The sequence below is a fragment of the Pseudopodoces humilis genome, chromosome 28, assembly GCF_049639895.1.
Source record: "Pseudopodoces humilis isolate 2021_Gansu_Grassland_sample_001 chromosome 28, ASM4963989v1, whole genome shotgun sequence".
Classification (NCBI taxonomy): domain Eukaryota; kingdom Metazoa; phylum Chordata; class Aves; order Passeriformes; family Paridae; genus Pseudopodoces; species Pseudopodoces humilis.
Window position 1 is genome coordinate 5307968 of NC_142227.1, and position 7560 is coordinate 5315527.

Below are 7560 nucleotides of genomic sequence, written 5' to 3' on the forward strand. Positions count from 1 at the left end.
TGCAGTCAAAAATAGCTTTTGGGCTAAGAATGTAAATTTGGCGACCTTCATAAATAAAGTAGATTCACTTTCACCTAGCTTGTGTCTCTCGCTGTCCTGGGTTGATTATGATGTTAAATTGTATCCCCATTCGTCCACCTAACCCAGACACAGGTTTTGTATTCTTAAAATTCCATCTGAGAGTAAAAGTGAGTGGAAAAGAAGCACCGAGTCTGTTATCAGAGACTGTACTTGCTCCCCCCGCATCAGGAGTTTTGACTACAGCACAGACAGACAACAGGACACAGATTGCCTTGGCTTTCCAACTAGCCGGAGCAGAGAGGTCTTCCTGGACTGTTTTCTTTCCTTTTTTCTGAAATGAATCGAACCTGCTCTGGACTGAGGACTCGGGGGAGCACCGGGAGCTTGCACCCGTGGACTACCGGGAGCCCAGCCTGGGCAGCGGCATTTTCCAGCGCCAGAGGGACTGATAACAGAGCGAACACCCACAGGAAAGAGACCCTCTGAAGTTTGTCATCTCTTCTGAAGGGCGAGAGGTTTTGTAATTTGATATCATTCATTTTTGTGCTGGGTAGTGCTGTGCCTGTGAAATAAACAAGTTTTTTCCACTTCTCTCAGAGAAATCTCTTCCCAAACCGGTTGGGGGGTGGGGGAAAAGGGCCACGTGGGTTTGCTTCCCGGGGGGGAGCCCCATTGGAGATTTTCTCCCAAATTTGCCCTAAACCAGGACAAATACATTCATTGGTGCCCAACGTGGGGCACGAGAGAGTGGAAAAACCCTGTACTGATTGTATTGAAGTGGCAATTACTTTGTATTGGAATAAGATAAAGCAGTCCCTAGCCATCCAGCCATGCTGCTTGAATTAATAATGTCTTTTGGGGTGCAGGCCTTCATGTGTTTCTGGTCACTAGGCTTTTTTGAGGTTTTAATACCTTTATGGTCCCTTGGTTTATTTTCTTATCCACAACTAGCCCCAGTGTTGTCCTTAACACATAGCTTTTACAGTAGAGGGGCACGGATTAGAATAGCTATTGGGCTGGGCCTAGTGATTATGATTTCTAAGAAGTTTATTCAGGTGCTGGAGTCTGTTGCAAATATAAAGGATTCATGGGTATGGTTATGCACCCAGTTTGTTAGAAGAGGAGCAGGGAATGAGGCTTTTCAACCTTTCCTTTCCTTCTTCTCCTCTGAATCGGTTACATCACTATTGGCGAGTGTTCAGTTTCCCCTGAATGTTAAAGAGACCATCTTTCTGGCATTTAATCTGGTAAGTTTCCTCTATACAGTCTTCAGCCTCTCTAGAATGAGGGCTGAGATTTCTAGAGGGACTGATAAGACCCCTGAACCAAGCATGGAAAATCCTGAGTGGTGTGGAGAATGGGAGGATATGGGCCAAATCCTGAAGGAATTTTCTGACCCTGTAGTTTGGGACTTTCCACATGAACAAATTCAGAATCCAGCTGAGGTGGGGAAATACCTGAAAGAGAAGTGTCAAGATAATTCTGAGGAAAAAAAGATCACTGCAGTAAGCTGGGCCCTGGCATATGCGTACCGTATATTGCTGGATACTGTAGGGCAGCAAACAGGAGAAAGGGGACAGGGAGATAAATCAACAGTTACCCCAGTTACTCAAGCTGCAGCCAACCTCCCAGTTACAAAGCTGGTAGCTAAACCAGACAGCAAGCCTCAACCAATGGCTGTTGCTACTAGCACGAGAAGTGGAAAGTGCACAGACAAAACCGATCGACCAGTGGATGATGATGATGATGATGCAGGAGAAGGACCCTCAACGCCTCCTGACACAAAACCAAGAGTCAAAGCAACTGGAACAAGATCAGAAGCTAATATTGAGTCCTTTTCCCTGAAAGACCTTCGTGGCCTAAGGAAGGACTACACTCGATGACCTGATGAATCTATAATTAGTTGGTTAGTCCATCTGTGGGACGCCGCAGGTGAAGCTACAGTTCTGGATGGCACTGAAGCGAGGCATCTGGGATCCCTGTCACATGATCCGGTTATCGACCAGGGGATGATGAGGGAGGCTAACCCTCACAGTCTCTGGGCACGGGTCCTTGAAAGTGTAGCCCAAAGATATCTGTGTGTAGATGATCTCTAGATGCAGCAAACACAGTGGAAAACCATCAAACAAGGGATCCAACGCCTGAGAGAAATGGCAGTGGCAGAGAGTGTTTTTTCAGATGACATACCAACTAAAAATCCAGACTTGGTGCCATGTACATCCGTGATGTGGAGAAAATTGGTACGACTTGGGCAACAAGAATATGTGTCTGCTTTAGCAATGGTGAAGCAGGATGAAAGGGAGGAGACCGTGCTGGATATGGCGAAGAAGCTCCGAGCACATGCAGATGCCATGCATGGCCCCACACATGCAAGAATGGTAGCTGTGGAAACACATCTGCAGAAATTAGAAGATAAGATAGAGGAGAATCACAAGAAACTTAGAGATGAGATTAAAGAGGACCTTCTCCAAATCTCAGCAGTACAGATCAGAGGTCTTGGCACTCAACGCAGATGTTCCCAAGATCGGAAGAGAAGGTATACCCCATAAGCTGAGCTGTGGTTCTTCCTTCTTGATTGTGAAGAAAACATGAGGAGATGGGATGGGAAATCTACTGCAGCTCTGGCACAACGGGTGCATGAATTGAAGGAGGAGAAGAGTCACAAAGGAAGTTCCACCAAAAGGGAAGCAGCTCCAGTTACTGTAGCCAAACTGCCAGGTATGATGATGATGATGACATGTCCGATCCCCTTGAAGGAACATCCAAGACATATACCAAAGGAAAGAAGGATAACCAGGCTTAGAGGGGCCCTGCCTCTAGCCAGGTAGAGGCTAGGGAAAATTGTGTTTTTTGGACTGTGTGGATTCGTTGGCCTGGCACATCAGAACCACAAAGATATGAGGCCTTGGTTGACACTGGTGCACAGTGCACGCTAATCCCATCAAGACATGTGGGGGCAGAATCTGTTTCTATTGCTGGCATGACAGGGGGATCACAGGATTTTACCTTGGTGGAAGCAGACGTGAGCCTGACTGGAAATGAATGGAAGAAGCACCCTATTGTGACAGGCCCAGAGGCCCCATGCATTTTGGGCATAGACTACCTGGAGTGGGTATTTCAAAGACCCAAAAGGATTCAGGTGGGCATTTGGAATAGCAGCTGTGGAGACAGAGGGTGTCCAGCAACTGAACACCTTGCCTGGACTGTCCGAGAATCCATCTACAGTAGGACTTCTGAAGGTGAAAGAACAGCGAGTACCAATTGCCACCTCGACGGTGCACCGCCAACAATATAGAACAACTCGAGATGCTGTGATTCCCATCCACAAGATGATCAGAGAGCTGGAGAGCCAAGGGGTGGTCAGCAAAACCCACTCACCCTTCAACAGCCCCATCTGGCCTGTGTGTAAATCTGAAGGAGAATGGAGATTGACTGTGGACTATCGTGCATTGAATGAAGTGACTCCACCTCTGAGCGCTGCCGTGCCGGACATGCTGGAGCTCCAGTACGAGCTGGAGTCCAAGGCAGCGAAGTGGTATGCCACTATTGACATTGCCAATGCATTTTTCTCCATTCCCCTGGCAGCAGAATGCAGGCCTCAGTTTGCCTTCACGTGGAGGGGAGTGCAGTACACCTAGAACCGACTGCCCCAGGGGTGGAAGCACAGCCCCACCATCTGCCATGGACTGATCCAGGCTGCCCTGGAAAAGGGTGAGGCTCCAGAACATCTATGGTACATTGATGACATCATTGTGTGGGGGAGCACGGCAATGGAAGTATTTGAGAAAGGAGAGAAAATCGTCCAGATCCTCCTGAAAGCTGGTTTTGCCATCAAGAAGAGCAAAATTAAGGGACCAGCTCGTGAGATTCAGTTCCTGGGGGTAAAGCGGCAAGATGGACGGCGTCAGATTCCTACTGATGTCATCAACAAAATTACAGCAATGTCTCCACCAACTAATAAGAAGGAAACACAAGCTTTCTTAGGTGCCATAGGGTTTTGGAGAATGCATATTCCTGAATACAGTCAGATTGTCAGCCCTCTTTACCTGGTCACTCGGAAGAAGAATAATTTCCATTGGGGCCCTGAGCAGCAACAAGCCTTTGCTCAGATCAAGCAGGAGATCGCCCATGCGGTAGCCCTTGGCCCAGTCAGGACAGGAACAGATGTGAAGAACGTGCTCTACTCTGCAGCCAGGAGCCATGGTCTGTCCTGGAGCCTTTGGCAGAAGGTGTCTGGTGAGACTTGAGGCCGACCATTAGGATTTTGGAGTAGAAGCTACAGAGGGTCCGAAGCCAATTACACCCCAACAGAAAAAGAAATTTTAGCAGCCTATGAAGGAGTCCAAGCTGCCTCAGAGGTGATTGGCACAGAAGCACAACTCCTCCTGGCACCCCGACTACCGGTGCTAGGATGGATGTTCAAAGGAAAGGTTCCCTCCACCCATCATGCCACCAGTGCCACATGGAGCAAGTGGATTGCTCTTATCACGCAGCGCGCCTGTATTGGTAAACTGAACCGCCCTGGGATTTTGGAAATAATTACAAACTGGCCTGAAGGTGAAAATTTTGGTCTCACAGATGAAGAACAAGAGGAAGTGACAAGGGCTGAAGAAGCTCCACCATATAACCAGCTGCCCGCAGAAGAAACACCCTACGCTCTGTTCACTGATGGTTCCTGTCGCATCGTAGGGATGAACCAGAAGTGGAAAGCAGCCGTATGGAGCCCCACATGACAGGTCGCAGAGGCCACTGAAGGAGAAGGTGGATCAAGCCAACTTGCGGAACTCAAAGCTGTTCAACTGGCTTTGGATATTGCTGAAAGAGAGAGGTGGCCAAAGCTCTACCTCTACACGGATTCATGCATGGTGGCCAATGCTCTGTGGGGATGGTTGGAGAGGTGGAAAGAGGCTAATTGGCAGCGTAGAGGAAAACCAATTTGGGCTGCTAAAGAGTGGAAAGATATTGGTACCAGAGTAGGGAGACTACCAGTGAAAGTCCGCCACATAGATGCCCATGTCCCCAAGAGTAGAGCTAATGAGGAACACCAAAATAATAAGCAGGTAGATCAGGCTGCAAAGATACAAGTGTCAAAAATAGATTTGGATTGGGAACATAAGGGAGAGTTGTTCCTAGCCCGATGGGCTCATGATGCCTCAGGTCATCAGGGTAGAGATGCCACCTATAAGTGGGCACGAGACCAAGGGGTGGATTTAACCATGGACAGCATTTCTCAAGTTATTCATGACTGTGAGACATGTGCTGCGATCAAACAGGCCAAGCAGCTGAAGCCCCTCTGGTACGGTGGGCGGTGGTCCAGATACAAGTATGGGGAGGCCTGGCAGATCGACTACATCACACTGCCCCAAACCCGCCAAGGCAAGCGCTACGTGCTCACAATGGTAGAAGCCACCACTGAATGGCTGGAAACCTACCCTGTGCCTCATGCTACAGCCCGTAACACCATCCTGGGACTTGAAAAGCAAGTCTTTTGGAGGCATGGCACCCTTGAGAGGATTGAGTCAGACAATGGGACTCATTTCAAGAACAGCCTTATAAACAGCTGGGCTAGGGAACATGGCATTGAGTGGGTGTACCATATCCCTTACCATGCACCCGCTGCTGGGAAAGTGGAGAGGTACAATGGACTATTAAAAATCACCTTAAAGGCACTGGGTGGAGGATCTTTTAAAAACTGGGAGCAACATCTAGCAAAGGCCACCTGGTTAGTCAACACCAGAGGTTCCACCAACCAAGCAGGTCCTGCCCAGTCTGAGTCTTTACATGTAGTAGACGGAGACAAAGTCCCAGTGGTACATGTCAGAGGTCTGCTAGGGAAGACAGTTTGGGTCAATTCTACCTTGAGCACAGACAAACCCATTCGTGGGCTTGTCTTTGCTCAAGGACCAGGTTGCACATGGTGGATAATGCAGAGAGATGGAACAACACGATGTGTACCTCAGGGAGACCTGATCATTGGGTAAAAGGTTACTGCCTACTGCCATTGTCTGTACATTAAACCACGCAGACATGAAACAGAAGGAAATGTGTAAGTGTTGAAGGTATGAGCAGGTGAAAGATGGTGTTTTGAGTGAGTAAAATGAGAGAGTGGGGAATCCTGCAGCTCTCCAGCGTGGGGGTCTGGATTCAGTAGCTTGTGGGGCTTGACAGGGGCATGATGGATATATTGCTTGTATTTTTTGGGTGGAACAGAGGGGAAGTTTCTATGTATGTATATGTGTGCAGAGTTGGAATGTTAGTTTTGGCAGTAAGTCGACGATATGGGGATAAGGGGTGGAATGTCCTGGGTTGATTATGATGTTAAATTGTATCCCCATTCGTCCACCTAACCCAGACACAGGTTTTGTATTCTTAAAATTCCATCTGAGAGTAAAAGTGAGTGGAAAAGAAGCACCGAGTCTGTTATCAGAGACTGTACTTGCTCCCCCCGCATCAGGAGTTTTGACTACAGCACAGACAGACAACAGGACACAGATCGCCTTGGCTTTCCAACTAGCCGGAGCAGAGAGGTCTTCCTGGACTGTTTTCTTTCCCTTTTTCTGAAATGAATCGAACCTGCTCTGGACTGGGGACTCGGGGGAGCACCGGGAGCTTGCACCCGTGGACTACCGGGAGCCCAGCCTGGGCAGCGGCATTTTCCAGCGCCAGAGGGACTGATAACAGAGCGAACACCTACAGGAAAGAGACCCTCTGAAGTTTGTCATCTCTTCTGAAGGGCGAGAGGTTTTGTAATTTGATATCATTCATTTTTGTGCTGGGTAGTGCTGTGCCTGTGAAATAAACAAGTTTTTTCCACTTCTCTCAGAGAAATCTCTTCCCAGACCGGTTGGGGGGTGGGGGAAAAGGGCCACGTGGGTTTGCTTCCCGGGGGGGAGCCCCATTGGAGATTTTCTCCCAAATTTGCCCTAAACCAGGACACTCGCCTTCATACATCACACAAGTCTATGGCTGTACTTGTCCCCACACCTGCTAGCAGCACAAACCCTGGGGACGAGTTCACCTGCCACCTGGTGGGCAATCCAGATTATTTTGCTGTAGGGGAAGCTGCCCCCTGCAAGAGGAGGAGAGCAGTGCATTCTTTCTCAGACGTGCTTTCTCACCAGATCCTCCAGTCAACTGGTGTCCAGCAGGCATGGACCTTCCCAAGGGAAGGCTTCACCCAGATACAGCTGGTAAGGAAGGAGACTTCAGTACAGGTACAGGTGGTGAGTTGCAACAAGTGCCCAGACCTTTCTCCTGGAGAAAAGGTAAATACCTTCATAAGGTGTGCACAGGTTTGATGATCTGTTATGTGATCAGGAACAGGAAACAGTTAAAAGGCTATGCAGTATTAGAGGAGCTAAGATGGGTGTGGACAGGTGTTTTCAGAACCATGTTCCTCTGGCAGGCACTGAGGATGAGGCACCTCAGAGCTGATGACCCACAAAAGTAGAGCTCTACTTCAGTCTCTACCCTCCAGCATCACACCAGACCCAGAACTGGCACTTTATCAGCTCTAGACACCCATGAGCAAGGTCTGCA